This window comes from Canis lupus, chromosome 14 (genome assembly GCF_003254725.2).
Source record: "Canis lupus dingo isolate Sandy chromosome 14, ASM325472v2, whole genome shotgun sequence".
In the NCBI taxonomy this organism is placed as follows: Eukaryota; Metazoa; Chordata; class Mammalia; order Carnivora; family Canidae; genus Canis; species Canis lupus.
The window spans coordinates 12438753-12451280 of record NC_064256.1 but is presented as its reverse complement, the minus strand read 5'-3'; the positions used below and the strand labels follow the sequence as shown (position 1 = coordinate 12451280).

The 12528-nt window shown below is 37.3% G+C and overlaps 1 pseudogene; it reads right to left on the bottom strand.

Moving 5' to 3' along the window:
* Positions 1 to 777: 777 nt before the first annotated feature.
* LOC125752456 (heterogeneous nuclear ribonucleoprotein A1-like) lies at positions 778 to 2530 on the bottom strand (annotated as a pseudogene).
* Positions 2531 to 12528: the final 9998 nt, after the last annotated feature.

Here is a 12528-nt window from a genome sequence, read left to right as displayed (position 1 = left end):
AAGAAGGAACTATTAATATGGCCTAGTCACATCTGTGTACTAATTTAAACACTGTTGGAAAGCAGAAGTACTTATATGTTGGCTATTTGAATTTAAATTAAAAAAAAGCAAGAGGTACTAATGATAAACTAACCAATGTGAACAAGATTCCTATTAACCTGATATCTTCAAATACCTTTAACATACATATTTTATTTGATGTTTTACATTTAAATCTTCACATTTTTTGAGATTTAATGGTCATTTCCTTTCATCTTTGAAATAGAGGTATCCTGCACCACGTAGAGAACCTAGTAATAACAAAAGAAAAACGAAATAAAGTGCCATGATAGCCAAAATATTTCAATGAAGAACTGATAATTAAATACTAAATACACAATAATTAAATTAAAGATAGGACATTTGTCTAAAGGTCAAACCTTAACAAACTCAAATGATCTCTTTTTTCAACATATACTACATTTTCAACATGTCAAAAATAACTTTCTGCCTGATAAGTTCCAATGTGCCTGTTCGATGTTGATTGAACATCACTATTTGTTCTGCCAAGTAACATTGTTATCAAACATAACAGAGGCTGCTAAGGATTTTTAATTTCCAAGGGTATGTAGAGGTCTATTTTTCTACTTTAGGCAAGTATGGTTGTCCTTTAGGGATAATGCTGTGGTGGATACTACCCTTGCATAAATGCATGGGTTCTCAGGGGCAATTTATTTTTATTTATTTTTTTTTTTTTTATTTTTTTTATTTTTTTTATTTTATTTTTTTTTTTCAAGAGAATATTAAATCGTTTATTGATTACACATGATAATGGACGATACACAAGCTTTAATCCCATCTATAATTTTATCTGATACCATAATTCAATTTAGATATATTGCATAGGATGTGCCAACAATCATAATAACCAAATAAACTCCAGGACTTTGCTTGGGTGACCCTTTTAACGGTGAACTCCAGGTCACAACACATTAACTGTCAGTTCAACCACACCAAGGTTTGTGGAGACAATGGCTTCTGTGCCCAAGCAGGTTGCAAATAAATTTCGAGTGGAACCTGGCATCACCCTGAAGGAATTCTAACTTCACACTGTTGGGGTAGTTTACCAAGATGGCTTCAGAGTAGACTAACTTTACACAGCACATTTAAAAAAAGACACATTTATTCAGCGTCATGATCAGACTATTACATTTAGCAATCAACAGCATGGGTGCAAAAAAAAAAATCTACATTAAAACCCTTTGTTGGAATGCTTTACACTTTCCACAGAACAGAAACTAAAATAACCTGTTATACAATTAGTCACAAATACAGTCCTCGAGTTTTTTGCCCATACACATGAGTATTGTCTAAAACATGTCTTCTTTGTAGCAGCTAGGCCCTGCCACCACTGTGCTTGGCTGAGTTCACAAATCTGTTGTAACCTGTAGCTTCCCTGTCACTTCTCTGGCTCTCCTCTCCTGCTAAGCTTTGTTTCCTGGCAGTAATTAAAACCTTCTGCCACTGCCATAGCTGCTGCTGCTGCTGGAACCGCCATAGCCACCTTGGTTTCGTGGTTTGGCAAAGTATTGGCCTCCACCACCATAGGGGCCAGAGCTTCTGCCTCCAAAATTTCCTCCTTTCATGGGTCCAAAATTTGAGGATTGATTGTTGTAATTGCCAAAATCGTTATAGCTTCCGCCACCTCCAAAGTTGCTTCCGTCATTACCAAATCCGTTATAGCCATCCCCACTGCCACCATATCCACCACCACCTCGACTGCCACCGAAGCCACCTCGACCACTGAAGTTCCCTCCACGACCAAAGTTGTCATTCCCACCAAAACCACCTCCACGACCACCACCAAAGTTTCCAGAACCACTTCGGCCTCTTTGGCTGGACGAAGCACTAGCCATCTCTTGCTTCGATAGGGCTTTCCTTACTTCCCAGTTGTGGCCATTCACAGGATGGGATTTTTGAATGACAATCTTGTCTACAGAGTCGTGGTCATCAAAGGTCACAAAAGCGAAACCTCTCTTTTTGCCACTGCCTCGGTCAGTCATGATCTCAATCACTTCGATTTTCCCATACTGTTCAAAATAATCTCTTAGATGATGTTCTTCAGTGTCTTCTTTAATGCCACCGACAAAAATCTTTTTCACAGTTAAGTGGGCACCGGGTCTTTGAGAATCTTCTCGGGAGACAGCCCTCTTTGGTTCCACGACTCTTCCGTCCACCTTGTGCGGCCGGGCGTTCATGGCCGCGTCCACCTCCTCCACGGTGGCCTACGTGACGAACCCAAAGCCTCTGGAGCGCTTGGTGTTGGGGTCTCTCATTACCACACAGTCCGTAAGCGTCCCCCATTGCTCAAAATGGCTCCTCAGACTCTCATCGGTCGTTTCGAAGCTCAAACCTCCGATGAAGAGCTTCCGCAGCTGCTCGGGCTCTTTGGGAGACTCTGACTTAGACATGACGGCGGTGGGAGGGGAGACTTTAACGATGCTTACTCGGCGGCGTCCAGGGGCAGAAAGGAGTAATCTAACGAACGTATCTCGCAATTTATTTTTAGTATTAAAACAACCTTAAAAAAAGGCTTCACAAATCCTATTTTCCCACCACGAAATATTCCCCTGTTGAGTTTCATGAAATTGAGTATAAAGTTGTCTATTAGATATTAAGTGAGTTGATGGATTTAGGTGTAGGTGTCACTGTGTTCTACCTGAAAATTGCAATTCCCATGCAGTGAGGGTTCTGCTGTTAGTTCACATTCAATCTGGAAGTTACTCTTACCAACAAAAGGAGTAAGATATAAAACTTTTTTTCTATCTCTGCTGTGTAGGCAGAACACAGAAACAGATGGCTAGAGAACACAATGTCCTAAGATTAGAGACAGAAAAATTCAGGTCCCCCCAAATAGAAAGAAGTCAGTCCACAGAACCGAGTAATGCAGGCCAGACATTTTGTAAAGCATAAGAGAGGCACAAAGCTACCTTAACCATCACTTTGGCTAACAAAAAAAACAAAACAAAAAACAAAACAAAACAAACAAACAAACAAACAAACAAACAAAAAAACTTAAGGTGATTTTAAAGCAGAGACTGAAGAAATCCTGCATTGTAAGGATGAAACCACTCAGCACAGAATGGTGGGGCATGAGGACAGTCTGGATGAAGAGCACTGAAGCCCACAGGAGAGACTGGTGTGTTAGAAACCTAATAGATTATTAATATTAATAATCATTCACAAAGCTTTCATTACTTCTTGATCAAGTTGGAATTAGAAATCTATAAAACTCTGTTCTTGATATTGTAGATTTTTGTTACTTTATATAGGTACTTATTATAAAGTATGAATTCAGTCATTCTCAGCAAATCCATTTGTTTTCTATATAAAGTGCTGAGGTAAAGAAGGATGTCTGGATAGGACAGGCTTTCCTGACAAGTTCAAGTAGCCGGAGAGGACACGGCTAGGTCAGTAGTAGTCACTGCACCATGCTGTTGTACTCATTTTCATTTTGACTGGCTTCACATTGACTTAGATGTACTCTCAGCTTTCCTCTTTGTGTCTCTGCTCAGGTTATGCCTTTGCCTGGAACAACCTTTCTCCCACTTGCACAAGTCACTACCTTGCCTGTCTTTTTAAAGCTTAGCTCAGATGTGATTTATTTATTCATTTATCCTTGATATCTACTTTGAGCGTCTCTTAGGTGGTTAGGAGTCAGCTGACAAGAACCACAGAGGATTACAAGAATGTGGATATAGGCAAAGATAATTAAAATAAACTAGAAATGTAGCAATAAAAATGTTAATGAGTTTATATTGTATAAGAATCCAAGGGGAGGAAGAAAAGGAACTAGAAAAGAGCTTTATTTTCAACCAGAGATGACATCTTATCTGTGTCATAAGATAAGGTATTAGTTGGGGTAGGTGAGAAAGCAAAAATGAAGAGAAAAATCATGAGGCAAAGAGAAGAATTGGACCTATCCTGATATTTGTAGATAAATAAAAACAATTAAAAAATAGTAAACATTGGGACACCTGGGTGGCTCGGTGGTTCAGTACCTGCCTTTGGCTCAGGGCGTGATCCCATGGTCCTGGGATGGAGTCACACATCGGGCCTGAGTCCCACATGGGGGTTCCTGCATGGAACCTGCTTCTCCTTCTGCCTATGTCTCTGCCTCTCTCTGTGTCTCTCATGAATAAATAAATAAAATCTTAAAAAACAAAACAAAACAAAACAGTGAGCATGAATAGTGAGTCAAGAAATGATGAAAGCTGAAACTGAAAGGGTAGATAGCTTGACTACATAGAGGTCCTGGATAATCGTAAGGAATGTGAATTCTAACTGTAAGAAACTAGAATTCCCTGAAGTTTTGAAGTTAAGAGAATCGTAGGGTTGAGTGACCGAGAACAATCATTCTTGTAGATAAAACAGAGGAGAACAAACATGACCATGCTGGACAGTAGCAGATCAAGTGGGACTCATTTCTCTGCCTACATCGATATGGCACAGAGGACAGAAAGTTTAAAGGAGGAAGATGATGAATTCAGGTTGAGTGCAGTGAATTTGAATGGCTGAGGCTACAAAAAGATGGGAATCTCAAGCAAGTAGACACATACTTAGGAAATTGAAAAGGAGATGTTTCTTGGAAGATATTTATTTAGGAGTAAGCAAATTATAGAAGTCAAAATAATGAATGTCAATAAAATCACCGAAGCAGAGTAAAAAGAACAAAATTTTAGAACGAAGGTGGGAGAAATCCTTAATCATACTTACAAATATTTACATTTCAAAATACCAATAGCAATTTATCAGGTACCATAATCTGCCACAGATCATATGGCTGGTAATAATGGAAGTGAAGTTCAAATACAAGACTTCACAACTGCCCAAATTTGTGTGCTTTCCTATATGTATATATGTATATACTAGTGTTAAAAAAGAAAATTCAACTGAATAAATTTAAAGGTGTAAGTGACTTTATTAAGTAATTCATGAATTGGACAGCATCCCATTTACTCCCAGGAGTTGTACAAAATGAAAGTTATTTATTTATTTTTTTTAAGAAGGAGATAGGACGAGATGTTAATAGCAAAAGAAAATAAAGGATTGTTTTAGACAAGGTCACTTTCTCTAAGGGGTAAGGGCAGAAGCTCTTAACATGCAGATTATCTCATTTTCGTTTTATGGAGAGGGCCCATGTGACAGATTACCTCTTTGATTACTGATGACTGACCATTAAGGCCACACTTCTGGGGAAAGTTGAAAGTATAATTAAACGAGGTATTAGGCTCTAGTTTGGGGGCACCTGGGTGGCTCATTCAGTTGAGCATCTGACTCTTGATTTCAGCTCAGGTCTTAATCTTAGGGTCCTGGCATTGAGCCCAAAATTGGGCTCTGAGCTCAGTGGAGGAGTCTACCTGGGGATTCTCCTTCTTCCTCTGCAACACCCCCCCCACACACACACACGGGGTACAGGGTCTCTCTAAAATAAATAAATAAATCTTAAAATGTTCTGTAAGTTCTGATTTGGTAACTTGGCCTAAATGACATCATTTTGGGCCTATGGCTTTCTTTTTAGCAAGAATAGAATCACAAGATAATTCAAGTAAAATTCTTTATTAACTAAATTTTTTTTTTGAGAGGTAGTTCTTTATTTTGCCTTTAATTTCCTACTGTAGAGCAAGTCAAATCTCAGAACTGAAGGAGAAATCCAACCCTGGTTCTTTTTTTTTTTAAGATTTTATTAATTTATTCATGAGAGACACAGAGAGAGGCAGAGACACAGGCAGAGAGAGAAGCAGGCTCCATGCAGGGAGCCCGATGCGGTACTTGATCCTGGGACTCTAGGACCACCTCCTGGGCCAAAGGCAGGTGCTCAACCACTGGGGCACCCAGGTGTCCCCAACCCTGGTTCTGAAGGCAGATCTATAATTTTTATCAAGCTACGTGACATTTTAACACAGAATTGTCATTTGAATGACCTCGAAAAGATACTAGATCTTGTTCATTTCCCTTTTTAAAAAATGTAAATAAGTAATTGGATCACAGGGATCATATTTGTTGAAAAAATCAGTGACATGATGGGAAGATGCATTTGAAAAAATATGTCTAAATTGTGGGGAGGGAGAGGTGTTTTTTTTTTTTTAAACAGTTTATTAACATGTATACCTCATATATACATGGGAGATACCCAGGAAGAATGAGTAACTCCCAGAGAAGGCCCAAGCCAAACATCTTAGGCAATGACCAAAGACAAATGAAGAGAGGTACCTGGGTGGCTCAGTAGTTGAGCATCTACCTTTGGCTCAGGGTGTAATTCCAGGGTCCTGGGATCGATTCCTGCATCAGGCTCCCCACAGGGAGCCTGCTTCTCCCTCTGCCTATGTCTCTGCCTCTCTGTGTGTGTCTCTCATGAATAAATAAATAATTAAAAAAAAACAGATGAAGATGTATGTGTATGTAAGGGGGTGGTGGGGCATTTATGCGAGGTTACCAAAAAAAGCACAATAAACAAAGGTAAGGTTTATTTTATGAATTTAAATCTTGTCTTCTCCATTGCTAAGATTTCTTGTACTTTAGTAGTCTTTTTCTGCCTGGCATACAGAGGGAGATACCTTACAAATGTTGATTCTCTTTATAAATGTGGATTTCTCTTGCAGAAGGGAAACATGTGTTTTCTATGTGCTGACAGTAAGATACTTATTACTAAAGTATGTTTGATATTGTTCTTATTAAAGTTTGCAAGAATCATAGAGTAGACTGAACGAACATTTGGATTGAAAAAGATATTTCTTAGCTATGTGGTTTATCTAATTGCTGATGTAAGTGACATGTTAAGATAATGCTGTGTTTATGTGTACATGTATGGTTGAGCTTTGACTTTCTTAATGAATATGTGGTCATTGATCCAAAAACTTCATACTGGGCACAAAAAAATCATGATTGCTTGTAGAACAAGTTGAAGGTGTTGTCAAAGAATTTGCCAACTATTCAAATATACAGATGCTGTACTATATATTTAGTTAAGGCAATTGGTACTCTCTGTTAATTCATACCTATGTATGATCCAGTAGCTGAGTTTGGACATCAGAAAAGATAAAATAGTATTACCTGACATAGTGTAATAAAAAAAAAAAGTGCTAACTTAAGGCAGTACCAATGTGTTCTATACTACTGATGTGGGAAACACAGGAAACAAAGGCAGAAGAAAAATGATTAAATTTCCTTGCTACCTACAGCCCACTAACAAATCCTTGAAACAGGCAGAGTGACATTCCTCTAGGGTGTCAACAGCCTAGATGTTGACACTTTGCTAAGGGTCAAAGGCAATCTTAGCCTAATCCTTAGGATCCTATAAGTCTACTCTAACATACAAAAATTCCTTTGGAAACTTCATTTATCTCTACTCCCCAAGGTACATGTTGTCAGTCAGCCCCCAAGCATATGGTCTGCCGATACACACCTGAAGGTTTTATTAGACAGTAATAAATGACCTTTTTCTAACAATAGCTAGTCCCCTCAAGGTCCTGGAAACCTTGCTTCTAAAATTCCTTAGAGACTTAGGTTCTCCCTAACCCCCTCCTAACTTGAAAGTATATAATGGGCCAGTATTCATGACCCCAGTGCAGCTCTTTCTGCCCATGAGTCCTGTCCCTGAACTTTAATAAAATTACCTTTGTGCACCAAAGACATCTCAAGAATATTTTCCTGGCCATCATGCCAGGACCTCACTGGCATTCTAAAACTACATCATTTGGCAACCACAAAGGGACTCTTCTCACTCCAGACAGTTTTCTTTTTTCACCTTCACTTAAATTATTACTTCACCCTTTTGTGTCTGTGAGATTCTGTCTTCCATGGTGTGAAACAAGAACCCTGCAACACTATTGAGTCAAGATCTATAGTGTTGAGTTTATTTTAAGCCTGTGTGTTTTTGAACCGGACCCTTGGGCTCTCCAAGCAATAGAAATTGACAAGAAACCAAATATTGGTGTTTTAGGCAAGGCATTATTGGCACTTAAGTTCCAAAACAAAGGAGGCAACACAAAGGGAAGAATCCTTGGGCTGTGATTACATGAGGAGAGGTCAAGGAGAGTTTTTAAAAGAAATTTAAGTGGGAAAAGAATGACATCTAAGCATGTAGAGGTAGGGATTTATTAGCACTTGTGCACTTAAAAATCATGCTTCTTTATGCATTGCGTGTCTAATTAACATGTTAAATCTCCACCTCTGGGTGTAATTTTTAGTATTATAGTGAGGGAAAAAGTCAGTGAAATTTCAGCCCTGGCATCTGTGTTAGCACAGGTTGCTTTGATTTGGTTTCTCCAGTCTTTGTAGTAAGTATCCTCCTTTCAAGGGAAGCATCTTCCTTCTGCATTCCTGAAAGATGTACTGCTCAAGAAGCATAGAGTTTTTGCTTTTTAAACTTGTTTTTTTCTAATGGAGGTAGCCAAAGAATGCTGGATTTTGCAGTCAGAGTTGAGGGGAGCCAAGTCTAATCCCAGCTCTGTCTTACATGTATTAGTAAAACAGACAAAAACTTCCACATAGCACAAAAGGAAGGTGCCTTGAATGGTTAAGGATTAAGTAAAGGATTTTGACATTGAACTTGGGAGAAAGAACTAAAGATGTGTGGTCAGAAGTCACAAGATTTACTGAAGAGCTGGTAATTCAATCTTCTAATAACAATATCCTGAAATCAATGTCCAAAGGCTTAGAGTAAATGAAAACCCTAGAGCCAAAAGTCTGCTTGATTTCAACACAAAAATGGGTTCTCATTAGTTTTTCTGAAATATATATCCCCCTTTTTTGTACCTATTCCTATATGTGTATATTGTTGGGAATTTTCTATAGATTCAGATTTTACATTTTGTCCCTATAATTCCTCTTTGGTTTCTTTAACTATTTTCCCTTTCCTATACTTGGAGGGATATTCATGATTGGATTTTCTTTTAGACTTCCATGGTCTTGAACTATATTTCCTTGGTTGCTTAGTTAGTATTAGTAGATATAGGCCTTTCAGATTTCTCTAGAGAGGATTTTGTGGCCATAAGAGATATATTTTTTTCTGATATCAGATATGTATGTTATGTGACTTTAAGGGAGAATGGAAGGTTGAATTTATTTCATTGGGGAGGGAAATCTTTCCTTTGTCTAGTGTTCTAGCTTAGCTAGGAATTAAATTTACATGAGACAGATTGATAGGAGACATCAAATTAAATTTCATGTGTATGGTTGATTTACATAGGCAGGAAATTCCAAAGACAGGCAAAATGAGGTGTATAGGTCATGCTGAATTAAGAAGAAGAGAGCAGTCTGGGACTTCAAAGAAAAGGAAGGAAAGTCACAGGAAAGAGTAAACATTTGGTAAACAAATGTTTGCTGGGCCACACAGAAACAATGGAACACAGAAAAGAATTTTAAGAGAATTTGCTAAATTCCTCTTGGTTTACTACCCCTAGTTCTTACCATAATGTAGTTATCTATGGTGACGTTCTCTGATCATAGCAGATCCTCTGTCTAAATTCTTTTAGGCAGTTGTGGGGAGGATAAAAATTGCTTCTTGAGTCTTTGGGACTTGATTGTTTTCAGCTTAAGATAATGCTCTGTGGCCCATCTTGGGGTGACCTGCCTTTGGCTGTTACAGTTCCAAAAATCATTAATAAAAATCTGAGATGCATTATCACAACTCCTGGCCTAATAATATGAGCTATGAATATCTTACATTCAGCCTTTAATAAAACTAGAAGGTATCAATTTCAATGGCACTTGATGGGAAGGTCTATGCAATTCAATAATGAGTTCTGATTTAGTCATTAGATAGTCATTGTTTAGATAAGAAAGAATATTAGTGTCTATATGAATTACTGTAAAATTTAAGTTAAATCAGTACTTACTCTGGATCCAATAATTATTAAGTTGAATTTTTGTCTAAGTATATTCACTTAACTGGCCAAAGAGATTTGCTATAGTAAAATGTTTGTCATAATAGTTGGAATGACTTTTGCCTTGTAGCCCTAAAACTACAAATATTTCTTTAGGAGAAAATACTTTGTTAAAATGCTGGTGTGTGTGTGTGTGTGTGTGTGTGTGTGTGTGTGTGTGTGTGTTTTAATGCTGGTTTTAAATGATAAGGTTCTTTCCCCTAAAAAATAAACATTTTTTTGTAAGAAGGTTATTTTACACACAAAATTTGATTATTTCAGATATCATGAGTAAGCTCTAATGAACCTTACTGATGAAAAAGACTTTTTGATTCTCTTAAAATTTAAATACAAAAAAATTAGTGTATCAGTAAAAATATTTTACCTGTAAGTAAAAATTAGTTTATAAGATTTCAGTAGATGTACTTGTAAACCCAAGTGGGAATCTCAACTTTCTCCAATATCGAGTTTGTTTCTTTCTTCTTGCCAACAATATAAATTTTCACTTGTATACTAAAATAAAATATCAGTGATCATTTTATGTGCACATGATTTACTTGATTTTCTTAAATTAAGGAAGATAACAATAGCAATTACTTTCTTTGTTGATCCTATGTCTGGGTTATGAATGTAAGGATACTTTTTACATTGTTGTCTCACTAGATAGATGAATATCTAGGTCTAGAAAAAAAGCAAACATAATTTCTATCTTTGGGATGAGTTGGCCTTCTTATGAATACTTTTTTAAGACTTAAAAATTGTCAAAATAAGATATACGTGCACAAAAACTGCTTCAGGTTATTAAACTTAGCAAACTATAAGAAGTATTAAAAGTCTGTCAAATATAAAAGCAGTGGTAAAATGTACCTCAGGGACTGATACCATCACAGTAATATTTCTTGAACATTTCAGTTAAGTAATTTTGAAAAATGATTACTAATGGAGGACTTTATGCCAACCACTGTGGTGAGTGGTACTAGATGCCTTCTAGAATTTAATTGACCGAATTAGTTTTATCCAGTACTATTTTACTTATGCTGGATATCATTCTTTCAGATAACAACTTGCTTTTGCCAGCCAAGGTTTAGCTAGCCACTTAGGTGCACACAAAATAAATCCTGTTGTACTGTTGGGAAGGAAGGATTTTACATCTTTCAAATTCCTTTTGGCTGGATTAAAAATAAAATTGACATGAGACAGATTAACTAGAGAAAATCTAATTTAATAGGATATATAAGGGAAATCCACACAGACATGGAAATTCCAAAGACAGTCAGGCAACATGAGGCTTATATGAGCTAAGGAGAGGAGTGGATCTGAAAGGGAAGAAAGACCATTAATGGGAAGGTAAGAGGAGAAGTTTGGAAAACAAGTATTGCCCTAATACACAGATAAGTTTCGTAGGTGTGGGCACTTAGGTGGCTCAGTTCGTTAAATGCCTGTCTCTTGGTTTTGGCTCATGTCATGACCTTGAACCCTGCCTTGGACTTTGTGTTTAGCATGGAGCCTGCTTTGGATTCTCTCTCCTTCTTCCTCCTACTCTCTCTCTCTCTCTCTCTTTTTTTTTTAATTTTTATTTATTTATGATAGTTACAGAGAGAGAGAGAGAGGGAGGCAGAGACATAGGCAGAGGGAGAAGCAGGCTCCATGCACCGGGAGCCCGATGTGGGATTTGATCCCGGGTCTCCGGGATCATGCCCTGGGCCAAAGGCAGGCACCAAACCGCTGCGCCACCCAGGGATCCCTCTCTCTCTCTTAAATAAATAAAATCCTTAAAAATATGTAGATTTCTTGGGTAAAGAGGAATCTTTGTTAGTAGTTTTCTCCCTGGTACAAGCAGGAAGTTGAGGGAGATGTAAAGAACTTTCTCTGTATTGGCTGAGTTTGATTACTTTTAATTTAAAATAATGTTCATGCCAAAATGGCCTATCATGGGGTAGCTGCCCTTGACCCCCAGAGTACCAAGCAGCTGATAATTCCAGATTATTCTGATTGTTAATACTATCTTTTTAACTAAAGCAAAAGTTCCGGATGAGGATACCTTGTTACCTCAATATTTTAATAATTTCTTGACACTTTGATTCTCTTTGAATTGTCTTATTATAGTAACTAAAATAACTTGTTGATAAAAAAAGTGTTTTTCTACTTGTATGCAAAGGGCCATTTCATTTAACTTCCAGTAAAGAGAATGTAATTGACCTAGGATGATCTGTGTTTTGGTCATTAGCTTGGATATCTGCATTCTATTGGAAGCTGGATGATTAAAAGGTATAAATAGGTTGATTAAAAAGTTCCCTTTAAATTTAGCAGCCTGCAAGTTTTTGAGACAGTTGGCTTTGTAATCTAAATTAATCAAATTTCTTATTTAACATTAGACTTTATATTTTATTTTTGCACATGGTCTAAATGAATGTTCCTTGCTCAAACTGTGAGACTCATTTTTAGATCATCATTGTAAAAAAAAGCTTCAATCTTGTTAGTCTCTATCTATTCGCCCTGATACATTCACAGTCATGTAATTTAAATTCAGATTTCCATCTGTATAATCCCTCACATTTATTTAGTAGCGCAAACCATTTGAAAGTCTTATCCGCATCTATTAATCACCAAGATGGTTCAGAAA